The sequence below is a fragment of the Malaya genurostris genome, chromosome 2 (genome assembly GCF_030247185.1).
Source record: "Malaya genurostris strain Urasoe2022 chromosome 2, Malgen_1.1, whole genome shotgun sequence".
NCBI lineage: Eukaryota > Metazoa > Arthropoda > Insecta > Diptera > Culicidae > Malaya > Malaya genurostris.
In genome coordinates, this window is record NC_080571.1 from 296325059 (window position 1) to 296339331 (window position 14273).

Consider the following 14273-nt stretch of genomic DNA (forward strand, 5'->3'; position numbering starts at 1 on the left):
TCAATGTTGATATTTACTTTAAGCAAAGCCGTATATGAGGTTTTCGTAACCACGAAATAAGCTCTTTAATGGTATAAATCTAAAACCGTAGTTATTTGTAAAAAAAAACATATGCTAGTTGAAATCGACCGAGTGTTAGAATTTGGAACATAATATTAAAAAATCTGACTAATTCACAAAGAGGCATAATGGTGCCTTTCTTATATAACTCACATTTTCATAAATATTACTAAAAGTTTCTCCAAAAACCTAATAGAACAAGAAAGTTTACTTCGACAGAAACTAGCATAACCTTTTCAATGGGCTGGCCTATTATCTTTTTTCCGGACAGGATCCAGCCTAGAGGCCGTATGGAATCGGGTTTGAAAAAACGCGACAACCAAGAATAGAACCACTGGGTTCCTGCTTTCACCTCGTAAAAGGCGACAATTGCAGGAGTTTTTTTTTCTTTCCTTCAGTTATCAATTTTTTTAAAAGTTATACAGGTGGTCGCTCAAGCTCACGTATAACTTAGCAGAACCTTTTCAATTTGTAAACAGTTTTGAGCCAAGTTTGAAAGAATTCTTTCTTTGTTGCATTGTTGCTCTAAACGATGGTTTGAAAATTTAAACTCGCTTCACCCTGTTGTTTCGGAACCATCAGTCGGATTGAAACAAATGTCAATAGCAATGTATGAAACCTTAAGACTTTTCATTTGAGTCAAATGTTGTGAAAATCGACTCAGCCGTCTCTAGGATAGTGTAGATAGTTCCGTTTATATGTTTTTGACCACTATTCCTGGTTTTTCCGGAACTGGGAACTGGAAGCCGGATCCGGACAAAAATCTACATCAACTTATGGGACTGTTATAGATTAAAGTGCTATTGAAAGACACTATTATCTTTCGTTTGAATCTAAATTTGTGAAAATCGGTTCAGCCGTTTCTGAGATATTCGAGTGAAGATTTCTGACACGAAGAATACGATCACTTTTTTCGGTACTTCCGAAACCGGAACAACAATCCGGTTTATCAAAAATCAATGTTTTTGGTCATCTAGTAACCAGACCTTGCGCAAGTGAAGAATTATACGACTAGTTGAAAGTATGTTGCTTGATTTTTTCGGGTTATGTATAGAAACACGCTCTTGAAATTCAAATTGAAAATTGATCGGGCGGTTTTCGAGAAAATCGAGTGAATTTTTATATTTTTCTTAAACATTTTACCCCGCTACTCCGGAACCGGTAGTCGGATCCGGATAAAATTTAATTGCAGGCCATATGACTAAAGCTTGCTTCAGATAGAATCGGAACAAAGACAATTGCCTGTATTATTGAATTCAAGATCTTTTTTATACAAATGTAGCGTTTTTTCATACTATTAAGAAAAAATACGGATAAGATTATTCGTCACGGTTTCGAAGGAATTCTCGAATTTTTCCTGTAACACGGCTCATTAGGCGGCGCACACCTTCTTCGTCCATCGTTTTAGCTATCCTATTCCAGCAGGTCATCATCTGATTGATGTCTTTGACAACCTTTCCCTTTGCCTTGAGTCTCCTTTTCATGATTGCCCAGTATTTCTCAATAGGGCCGAGCTGGGGGCAGTGGGGTGGGTTAAGGTTTTTCGGAACAAACTGGACCCCTTTCTCTGCATACCATTTTTGAACGGCTTTGCTGTAAAGACAGCTTGCCAAATCTGGCCAAAACATTACGGGATGATCGTGGGATCGAATTAACGGCAAAATTCGTTTTTGGATACACTCTTTATGGTATAGTTCCGATGTCATTGTCTTATTTGTAACGAAAACTTTCGTGTTTTTGCCGCAGCTGCAAATGCTCTGCCAAATCGTAAATTTTCTTGTAACTTTCTCGGCAAAAACAAATTTAAATTTGGCTGGAACATCTCCCCGAGCCGTTGCCAAGTAAAATTTTTGACCTGTGATTTAGTTTCATCGTCCATCAGAAGACATCCGTCGAACTTGGTCAGAACTTGGTCATATAGTTTCCGAGCACGAATTTTGACCACACTATTATGTTTTATGGTCCGATTTGGCTTTTTGCTAGATCGATACGACTTGATTCCTTCTCGGAGTCGAGTTCTCCTCACGGTACTATGAGCAGCACCGAATTTTCTGGCCAAATCACGGTCCGACAGATTAGGATTCCTGGTAATCGTCTTCAAAATCTTACCACGCAGTTTCCGGTCGACAGTTTCACTCCGACGATTGGCTTGAGGATCCCGAATCGTCGTCAATGTTTCCTTATACCGTTTGATAACGCGCCATACGGTATTCCTGGGCAATTTCAGTTGTTTAGCTAGTCTAAATGCAGACCACAATGGATTTTCCAAATAACTGTGGACATTTTTTCCCTTCTTTCGGCTTCCATGTTGATTGTTTACAAAGTACAGTCGATTTGCGGAATGTCAAAAATCATACGTGAAGCTGACATGATTCCCGACACGTGGGCGCCAAGAACTTCCAAATCCATCCACCAGGAGCGCCACAATATGAGCAAAAGTTTGTGAAGCAAGCTTTATAGGGTCTTTCTAAGTTCTAAAAAATCGGTTAAGTGACAAAACTGAATGCATATTTTTGTTAAATATGCTCCTACATACACACACAGACATTTTGCGTACTTAACGAATTGAGTCGACTGGCACATGCCACTCGGTCTTTCGGGCCGGTTTGTGACGTTCGTTACGAGACGAGAAAAGCAAAAAATTTAGAACTTGAAACTAAGTCCATTCCAAGTATTACGAAGCTCCTTGAGGGAAAAATAGGTAGCCTAAATTTAGTACTATGACTACAACGTTTTAATATCTTTTCGATTTAATGTATCAATATCTCAGGTAGAAGAGATTTCACTCGTTATTTAGTCAAGATAAGATAGAAAAACCACCAGTTTTCAACCAGTGAATAATAAACATCAATTTTCTAGTCAAAGCCCGAAAACTTCTCCAACATCTGCATTGTTTGCCGGATGCAATCTTCAGGTCAGTTGGGTTCACGTCCTAACAGGCAACAATAAATACTAGCCAGCGACATGTCTCCACCAGACCAAGCAGCGGGCCACCCAGAGCTGGTGGAAATAAATTTATAGCTTTTTTTTTTTTGGTTTGTTTATTTCTTCACACTAAGCCTACCCGTTCATACCGTAGTCTCTAGGCTTGCCACACTTTGTCTCCATAACCCGTAAGCCAGGTTCCTAATCCCTTTGCGAAACGGGCAAAATATTGCAACTGAGCTTTTCTTCTCTTTTGTACAGTTTATTTAACTGGCAGAACGATGTATCTTAGGGTGTTCCGCAAAGTTTTGCATCAGTATCATCATGATCATGATAACATGCAATGCGGATTTTCCCCGTTCCGCACTTTGGCCCCGAGATGTTTTTGTTCATAAAATGCGCAGGTCATTAGCCTGGATGCGTGCAAACATTTTTGCCCAACGACGGCACTGCCGTCATAACCGTCATCCGGTTTCGGTAGGACAAAGGACCGATAAATCGGCAGCGAAGTTGACAGTTTTGGGTGATGTGGTGAACACATGCAGCGCCACCGAAGCTCACTGACGACACCCTACCGACACTGCGCTGGATGGATGTAGTTATGTTGAATCGACCACTGCTTGGTTTGTAGCTTGAAGCGATAAAATCCAAAAGAGAGAAGTACATAAAAACAATCCACCATGATGTAATGGAAGTTTCAAGTAAAATGTATTCCAACCACGAACAGATGACATATTGCATGGAATCTTTGTCACTCGAAGGCTGGTAATGGATGTGGTGTCGGTGTCACCGCGAATGAGCTTAGGGCTGAGGCTTTCCGCTGCTAAGTCAAAAGTATGTACAATTTCATAAGATAAATTATTAAAATTTTACCGATCAACTGGGAGCTTTTAAATCATTTCGCTGAATAAGTCTATCCAGAAGAACGCAACGACTGAATTAGACCCTGGAGAAGCACGTCAAAGTTCACACTGAAGAAGTATCCATAAAGTGTCAAAGAACCCATATGCGTTCAAGAAAATCGATGTTGGTTTGTACAACAAATTTCCCGGAATCGTGTTCATCAACACCCATTACATTCACATCGCAGAGTGAGAAATCAACTCGGGTTCCCTCCCCGGTACGTTTCCACTTTTCGCCATATCGTTTCACCTACCTACTGGCCTACAAGCAAGACCGTAGTTCGAGTTCAGGCGGTCTCATGTTGTCGTTCCACGTGACACATGTGGTTGTGAAAATTACATTCCGTGCCAGCCAACCAACCACTTCAGCCCTCCCCTCTACAGACCACTCACTGGGTGTGAAAGTGGAATTGCCATCGGTATCATCATCACCGAACTAACCGCATCGAGTGGAGGACGAGAGCTCACTTCATCGGATCCGGTCATTTTAGAGTACGAACTGCATGACTTCCGCAAAGAAACGGTACAACTTTTTGGTTCATGAAATTGTACTACTGAAGCTAGTTCGATTTGATCTTTTTTTTCAGTACCAAAATAATTATGATTAGTTTGCAGAAACCAATTATCTCGAAAGCAATAGTTCACGAAAATTGTTGGTTTCGTTTGAAGAAATAAAAATTGAAACTCGGCTGCTAATTGGAGTCAATAAAGACTGTCCCAGAAAGTATGGACGCAACCAAAAACCGCTGCCACTTCGCAATGGTTCAGAATCTGTCAGTTTTTATGGCTGCGTCCTGTTGTTTACACTCTTCTCTAACCACTTGTGCAGTTGTTTATTCGTTTTCATTAGTTTGTTTCGAAATGCGTGGACTTTCAGCAGAACAACGTCGAAAAATTGTGTACAAATGGTGCACAGAACGCGGACTGTCACTGAGAAAGATAGCAAAAATGGAAGAAGTAAGTTAAAAAGCCGTGCCAAATGCAATCAAGAAGTTCGGTGAGGATAACACCTTTGAGGATAAACCGAAAACGGGTCGAAAAAAAGGTCCTGCTATTCGTCAGTTGGATAAACGTATACTGAAGGCGTTCGAGCCAAAAAAGTGAGCACTTCGAAGTCAAATGTTCTCCGTGCTGAAGAACGTTTGAATCTTCGAACCTATAAGAAGCAGAAACAAGAAGCATCGATCAGGCTGAGGATTCGAAAGCTGTACAATACGATTCTTGCTGGAAATTTGAACTGCATAATCATGGACGACGAAACCTACGTGAAACTCGATTACAAATCCTTGCCGGGACCACAATATTATACGGTGCGAGAAGGGCAAGGGTTAAACCAGTCCGAGACATCGATTGAAGTCGAAAAATTTGGTAAGAAAGCTATGGTCTGGCAAGCAATTTGTAGCTACGGTAAGATTTCGAAACCCTTCATCACCACTGCTTCAATGAACAGCGAAATATACATCAAGAATGTTTACAAAAACGACTTCTACCCATGATTCGAAGCCACAAGGATCCTGTTGTCTTCTGGCCAGATTTTGCTTCTTGCCACTACTTGAAATCAACGGTAGAATGGTATACTACCAAAAATGTCACTTTCGTCCCAAAAGACATGAATCCACCAAATTGCGCACAACTTCGACCAATTGAGGAATTTTGGGCATTAACGAAGGCACATCTTAGGAAATATGTCTCGGCAGCCGAAACTATTCAACAGTTCGAAAAAGATTGGAAAAAAGTGTCAAAACTTGTCGCCAAGAAGTCTGTACGGAATTTAATGAGGAACGTTCGCAAGAAGGTGCACCAGCTAGTCTACAATGGCTAAGTAGCAAATGTTGAGAATTATATTCTGTTGTTGTAGTCTAATATTATCAGTATATCAAATAAAATTTGAATATCTAACACTTGTGAAATATTTACAGCGAAATCAAAGTGCGTCCATACTTTCTAGGACAGTCTTTATAACCGTAGTAGCGATGCTCATGTACTTCATGTAAGGCGATTTCGGTCTTTAATCGTTCCATTAATGCACGCTAATACTTGCATTGAAGTAATCCTCCAAAGGTATACCATGAAATCCAGCCTTCCATGTACTCGTGCCGCTTCGAAGCACGACTTCGGTCCTTTGCCGAGTAATCATTTTGTTCCCTAGCATATAATAATGAATCCATCCAAATATGTACTCAAAGTGCACTTGCGTTCGTCTTTTTAGTCCTAAATAAGGTACATGCGGGATCCAGCGGCAGGGTAACTAGTCATCGTTGTGACCGTGAACAGATTAATCGTATCTACGATAAAAGATATGATGGATGCATGGAAATAGTGTTTTCGCAATATAAACTGAATGTGTGATCCACGTCAGTGACAGTCCTTTCCGTTAGTAAAAAAAAGTAAAAAAGAAAAGCTATGTAACCACTGTGAAAATATGCACTCACTTTTCTCGGAGATGTCTGAACCCATTTGAACAAACCTAGATTCAAATGAAAGATATTGAATTTCCTCTCGATCCGACCTCCAGTTCTGGAGTTACAGGATAATATGTGAAAATTAAGGAAAAAATATGCAATCAATTTTCTTGGAAACGCCTTAACCGATTTTCACAAAATAAGATTCAAATTAAAGGTCTTATAATTCTTAAAATTTTTTAGAACATTTAATCCGGATCTAATTTCCGGTTCCGGAACTAAAGCGCGGTAAGTGGAAAATGCTCAAATTCATTAGCATTTTTCTAACGAACGATGGTCAAAAACAGATACAAATTCCATTGAACTGACTGATAAATGCTTCTAATTCGCAGAACTTGTTAGTTCGTAGGTATATAAATTTAGTTCGGCACTACTGGTTTCCAGATTTGCCAGCGATGCTTGAGTTAAGTTTCACAAATCTTGATTTAAATTAGAGCTCACATTGTATCCAAAGATGCTGAAACGCAACTACAGAGCGATCAGTGTCAAAACAAATAAATGATTTTCACAACCTCTTCCTGAAGCCAATTCCTTATTACTGAGAATGTGTTGCAATGTAAGAAAAAGAATGATGTCAGGTTCAAATTATATGGCAGATATTTCAAAACTTCTCAACCAAGCTCGCGGAGTTTCTGCCGAGTTCTTACTACAGACTTGTGTGGTCGTCAAATGGTGAGATAACTAAGTCTTCACAAGCAGAGTTGTCCATCTCCTCTGTGTGACGAAGAGCAAGCAAAATTTCTCCCCTCGCACTGACAACTTCAACGAGAGCTCTTCTCTTTCACATATATACAATTTCGGAATTTAAATGAACATCTCTATATTGAAGGTCGGCACTCTCGTGATGGTAACCAACTCTCCCTTGGCTGATCACACTTGAAGTCGAATTTGGTGATCAGTACTCAGTAGTCATTGCGAGGGACCGGTCCTTCGAACGTTTGAACGACTAATATATCGAATGAATCGGTATTCTAAACTAATCGGTAACGTTTTTGATCCGAAATCATTGATAGCTGTGGTCATCTGTGATCTGTTAGTAATTAGAACCAATAAAATTGGGGGCTCGTCTGGGATTTCTACAGTTCACATGATCCAAAGTGAGGCCACGCGCCTGATAACAATTGCCAGATTTGTAGCTAGTAGGCTACGGGTTAAAGTTTAACCGAATAGTATTTAATGGTGATTATTGTCACAAACGAAGTGAGAACAGTCTTAACAAAAACGTGTTTTAGTTCGTATCTTGATAATAAAGGATTTATTCTGAAACAGTGAAAAAAAAAACACAAAAGATTGATCGATAAATTAGTGCTAGTGGGTGACGCGCAAAATTAGCGCCGACACCAACATTAATATGCATCCTTCGCACAATTGCCCTCCGCCTCCCTTCATACCGTCTCATCCGAATGATCACACATTCGCACGATTGCTCGATCAACTCAATTTTTCGAATATGACCTTGGCCAATATATACACCACTGTTGTATACAGTGTGCACGCATCATGAGTGCGTTTATTTATTTCCATTTACCTCCTCCACTGAATCGCACCAAAGTGCTAGAGCATTAGCTAATAAATTCTCTGAAGTGGATGCAGATACTTTCACAGAGGTGTACACGCCGGTGAGCGGTCTGGTGTATGGTTTGCGTAGAAAAAGCGTGGGGCACGCAAAATCAGCAAAATAAAACAATTTATCGTTAAATTTTCGGTTTTCCTTGCAAAGTTTTCATAGCAAGGCCAGATCTACTCTCGCCATCACGCGCCAGTGATCACTTGGGTGTATTTAGGCGAGAGCACGTGAGAGCGATTCGTGCGAAGAGAATGTTATTCTCTCGCACCAGCTTCTTTCAACACAAGCACGCACTCAAAGTCTGTCTGTCTGAGAAGAAGTGCGCTTTCCTCTTTGTGTGGAGCGGAGCAAATGTATCCGCAGTGTATAATTGAAACCTACGTCTTGGTGTACCACTCTAGTGAAATGCCATCTCTGCTCACAAGTTCCTATCTCATGCCTCCCCGAGCGTCTATGATGACATTTGGTCAATAGAACGGCGTCGACTGGGTGCTATCGCCTTCTGCGTTAGTAGCAGAATAAGAGGGTGCGAAATGACTTGTAGTTTGAAGCCCATCCTAAAGTGCAATATTTATCGTGGTATATTGCAACATGTGGTTCTGTTGTTTGTTGCAGTATTTGTTATATATTGAATTGAGTTATGTCATTATTATTAAATTATTATTTTATTATTATTATTGTATTATTATTGTTATTATTACTATTATTATAATTATTATTATTATTAAAAAAGCAAAGCATTTAGTGAAAGCAGAAGTAAATTCTGAACCTCTACGAGGTCCCGAACAGTCTGCTGTTAATAAAACCTCCAACCCCCGAGAGGATTTAGAGATCTTACAAAAGCGACACCATTCTGCACTCCCGGAAGAATGCAGAACGATTCGCAGTATGTACGAGCAGAAGTAAATTCGGTACCCTCTAAAGGATGCCAAACAATCTGCTAAACCCTATTTAAGGTGAATACAGAAAGGATTCATTCACTCCAGGAAGAACGATGAACCCTTCTGACAATAGCTCCTTACCACATTGGGTGAGAAACGAGAGAATATCCTTTAATTTTAGCTCCGCATACACAGACTCAACCATGTATGGAGAACCAAAAACCCGGATACGTAGTTGCGTCAATGCGGGACAGTTACATATCAGATGATATGAGGTACCACAATCGCATTCACACAAATCACACGAATAATACTCAGCACGTTGAATAGTAGCCATGTGATAATTGAGTTTGCAATGTCCAGTCAGAGCTCTGACCAGAATACTGCAATGTTGCTTGGAAAAAAGCAGTAGACACTTTGACATTTTCAGATTTAAATCTGGTAGAAATGCTTTTGTCTGAGCGCAAGTTTGCAAGCTGCGCCAGTAGCTGGCATGTTTGGATGGAGCCCAAGAACGAATCCAACTAGTTGAAAGTGATAAAACTGGTTCAGGACCAACGAAATTATTCGTTGCACCAGCTCTAGCAAACTCATCAGCCCATTCATTTCCAGTAATACTAGAATGGCCGGGTACCCATAAGAAGTAAACAGCATTTGAAATGCTAAGGTCTTCAATTTGAGTTCGACATGCGATCACTAGATTCGACCGTGAATCATTCGAACTGAGCGCTTTTAAGGCTGCCTGACTGTCGGAACAAAAATAAATTCGTTCACCACAGATCCTCTGCTGAAGTGCCGATTTTACTCCACACAGAATCGCGTAGATTTCTGCTTCGAACACAGTACAGTATCTACCAAGTGAATGAGACTGCTCCAGCCTCATTTCACGACAGTAGACACCAGCACCAGCACGACCATTCAACAGAGAACCGTCCGTATAACTAACTATGTGTTCATCAAGTTGTCGTTCCAAATAATCAGACAACCATTCCTTAGTACGATGCAAGAAAGACAGTTTGCTATTCCGCTCCGACAGCATTTCAAACATGAAACGTTACACAGAAAAAAATTATGAATTTTACAGATGACGTAATTCTACAAACGACACAGCTCATAACAACTTAACTTGTCAAAAGACTAAATATTTCATTCGCACAGAATTTCACAGGCTCCGAGTGCAATTTTCATTTGGCTTTCATTAGCCGCTATGAGGATTTCTATGCATCAATAATTCATCGAGCATTTATGTGCTTCTATGGTACAAGTCGCGCTGTTTCTATCGAAATTTTGTTTTTTATTTCCTTCGATTTCAAGTCATGTAATTTTCCAATCAAATCATGAATTTAAATTTGAGTGAAATAAGACGCTCCACTTATGTGCTTGTTATAAGATGTAAAATCACATGATTTTTTCGAACTGTGTACTGTTCAACACTTCTTCTCTTCAACTCGGATGATAACTGATTTTCAATGTTTTGGATGAATTCCAACGCTTCGAAGTATAAGAGTAACGTCATTTTTTTATAATCCCAATGATTGAGTAAATCTTTCCTGCATGTGGCACGGATACTCTTGCATTCAAGTTTCAGTGTAGTTCTCTGTATCACCGAAAAATGTTAATATTATGATAGAATGTGAAATCAGTTTTTCACTCTGACTACAATAAGGTTTTCTTTTCTTTCGATTCAATTATACTTATTTATTGCTTTTTAACACTAAGTATATAACTACATAGTTCGGTCACTATTGAACATGTTATACAACAGATGTGTTTACAAAACCAATAAAAAAGCACAAATAGTGACTGTCCATGTGCATGTTGGAATCAAAAAGGCAATTCTCAGCGCGATGATTAAACATGTTCCAATATAAGAACTAACAATGGAATTTTTGAACGATTCTAGCTTTCATTGGTTAAATCAGAAAGTTATCACTGTTCACAATTTTGTAGAATAACCTCTTAACGTATCGCTTTTACTCTTTTACTGTTTTATTTTTCACCCGAAAGGAATTCGTGCAAGCCAACACTGTTCTGTTTTCAACATTGTATTGACGGCTGCAAACTGTTCGAATGTTTACGTAACGCAATTTTCCTACCCAAAAATCTTTGTCAGTAAAATTCGATTGCAGCAAACAAAAGAATAACTTTGAAGTCAAGTGAAACTACGGATAAGTTGCAAAACTAAAGCAAAAGCAAAAGACAACAGGAAAATACCTCTACTCACCACGGTCATGTGATCACAGTAAAATCGCGTTTTTTTTCGTCAACTGCCGAAGTACACAGCAACATTCAGAAAGCATTCAAAACCTCTAAATCAACCAACTCATGCACCACCGAGAATTATGCAGTCAAAAGTCCAAAACAGCTAATTCTAACGACGGAAGCATTCTTATTCCGGCCACAGGTTTTGCTTCGTGGGCTTCAACCCACTGGGCTGTGCGCCTGCAGCACACAAACCGGCCCTGCTGCTGGTGGTGGTGACAATTTTTCCCTTTTGCCATACGAAACAATGTGCCGCACTTGAGTCGACGTCATTTTTTTTTCATCCAGACCGTCGCTTGTTTCGTGTGACTGTTTGCTACCTTGCCCCACTAGCCAGCTTCCAACAAAGGGACGTTTCGGTGTGTATGTGTGAGTTAACGTACGTACGTACGTACATGAGTCCACCGAACCGACTGGAGTTCCCTTTAATCTTATGTAACTCTCATGACCTGTGATTTGAGCCGAAAAATCGAAATAACATTTTCGATCAAACAGCATAGTCCGTTTAGCGTGAAAATTTTATGCAAAAATGTCCGTCGTTCGTATGCAGAAACGATGCGAGAAAAATCAATTGCTGAAGAGGAAAAATTACCCCCAAAAAGCAACGAGCAATTACACAATACTGCACCATTTTCAAACTCCCAAATAGCGTAGACGACGAGGAATTTTACTTTTGCTAGCAGGTACAAAAGCCATTAACGACATCAGCCAGTAAAAGATGGCACACAGATCGAGCCACGAAGCCACCAACTTTGGGAATGCATTTATTTACCTTAGAAGTCGATTCGGTTATCTCCAACGGGGTGGTGCCTCGAAGCGTCTCTGGCTTTCCGTCGCGCGTTTGCACAATAGGAACAAATTGCACACTAAGTTCCGGACTAAGGGACCCACAAGGACTGCTACTAAACACTCAAAACCGGAGTTCAGTTCGCGAGTTGTGTAACGATTGCACAAGGCCTGCCGAAAGGACACTGTGCAGAAGGCTGTGCTGGAATGACAGCTAGCAGAAATTTCACATCGCCCGCTAGTACACATACACGCACACGAATGGGGAAGGGGTGGTTCTGGCATAGTTTGGACTGGAAAACCTGTGAGAAAACGCTGACTCGCTCGCTCACTGCTTCTGCTGCTGCGGCTGCTGCATGCTGTTACCACTACTGACAAGGCCGCCGTTGTACAACTGTCAGTGCCGTACTGGCGGAAAAGGATACTCGGTTGGAAACTAGCACACAGTCACGGTTTGTGTAGTACGGAAATGGTGCTGATACCAACTACTGCTGAGGCTGATCAGGAGTAACAATGACTTTGAAAACTTTCAAGCCTGGAAGGATTTTTGAGCCAAAGGGATCGTAGCACTAGCCATACAATGGTTCTGTACGCTAAGAATCGACTGCGAAATCTGTTTCAAATTCGTTTCAATTCATTTCATTCATCGCTAAGAGTCAAACCGGGACTGACTGTACCTGTTTGAGTGTCGGCAAATAACTCATACGAACTGATACAAACCATTACACTCCTGATTAACAACTATTGCTCATAGTCCGTGCTACGGGTTTCATATCCGGAAAAAAATTTTAAAGAGTGGTAATTAATCTGCACCCAACCAAAATAACAGATTTGGTTGCGGTAAACTGTAAGCATTGGAAAACATGAATACTTTTGTTAGAAATTTGTTGTACTCAAAAATATATGTTTTTAAAAACATTTTGAACCCCATCTTCGCATTAGCGTATGAGCATATGAGATTAACGTGAAATGCTTCGTGTGAGCCTTTCTGTAAGCTGTAGTTTTTTCATGATTCTCCTTATCTAGAAGAATCAATATTTCAACGACGTAGTCGGTGTTGAACAGTCGTTCGCACCGCACGCGTATAGCTCTTGGCTCCTGGAATTTTTTTTCTGGCTACCTAGAGTTTCATTGATTCAAGGCTTCAGTCTTTTTCAAGGCTACCTGAATCACTAACTAAGTGACTAAGTGATACAAAGAGTGATATTAGAGTGACTAAGTGATACAAAGAGTGATATTAGAGTGACTAAGAAATTAATCAGCCTTTTTTAAGGCTAGCTAGGAGTCTAATCGAAGACTAATTTAGCCTAGTTAATTTAATTTAAAATTTCATTAATTTCAAAAATGCCTGCGTCCAACCGGAAAGGCAACAAGCCTAAGGCTAAAAATAATTCAATACGGAATAAATCACAATCCGTTATTCAACATTTTTCTAATAGCATTCACGATCTTATAGAATCTGAATGTAAAAATAAAAGACAACGGACGGATTTCCCTTCCGTTGATCCTATGCCGTCTAACAATATTTACGAGATTCTTCCTGAATCCGATTGTAGCGACATAGAAGAAAATTCTTCAAAAATTCCCAAAATGGACGCTTGTCGTTCTGGGAAGAAACATCAATCTATGCCACCAGTGACGGTGATGATTTCCGACTTCAAAGCATTCCGTACTGAGCTTTCTACTTTTCTCCCGGAAGTAAAAGTCTCATTTCAAATCGGACGAAGAGGAGAATGTCGAGTCTTGGTGGATGGATTGGAAGATTATGAACGTCTTATTCGATATTTGTCCGAGAAACTTCATAAATTTTATTCATATGATATAAAATCAGACAGACCCTTCAAGGCTGTCTTGAAAGGATTATCAAATGATCAAAGTATTGATGAAATTAAAAATGAACTAAAAGAATTGCTTGGTTTTGCCCCTTCCCAAGTAATACTTATGAAAAAAAGAGCGAATGGTACTTCTAAACCACGCTCTGGAATTTCCCATGAACTTTACCTAATACACTTCAATCGAAGTGATGTAAACAATTTGAAAACTTTAGAAAAAGTACGTTTCATTTCCCACATTAAAATTCATTGGGAACATTATAAACGGCATAATCGTATTGCAAACTTAACGCAATGTCGTCGTTGCCAAGGCTTCGGTCATGGAACCAAAAATTGTCATATGGATATACGGTGTTTGAATTGTGGTAAATCGCATTCGAAAGACGCTTGTCCAATGAATGAAACCACTGATAAATTTTCATGTTCAAATTGCAATGGAAATCATAAATCCAATTATTTGAAATGTCCTGTCAGGGAAAAAATTTTAAACGCTCGTTCGCTTAGACAACAAGTCAAATCAACGACCTTAAATTTACAGAACATACCTGAAAATTCTTCTAAGGCACCTGCCAATTCGTCTTCTAACGAAAACAATT

At 39.8% G+C, this 14273-nt stretch overlaps 1 protein-coding gene across 6 annotated transcripts in view; it reads right to left on the reverse strand.

The window, feature by feature from the left end:
• The window catches only part of LOC131430657 (protein NDRG3), a 175668-nt gene that overhangs the window by 141907 nt on the left and 19488 nt on the right, over positions 1-14273 (reverse strand). The window contains exon 1 of one of the 6 annotated variants that reach the window (XM_058595784.1): positions 11832-12050. The exons of the other annotated variants lie outside the window; for them this stretch is intronic. The gene's annotated coding sequence lies outside the window, so the exon portion shown is untranslated. Of the gene's footprint in view, positions 1-11831; positions 12051-14273 lie in introns of those variants that run through there. 6 annotated transcript variants of the gene reach the window in all.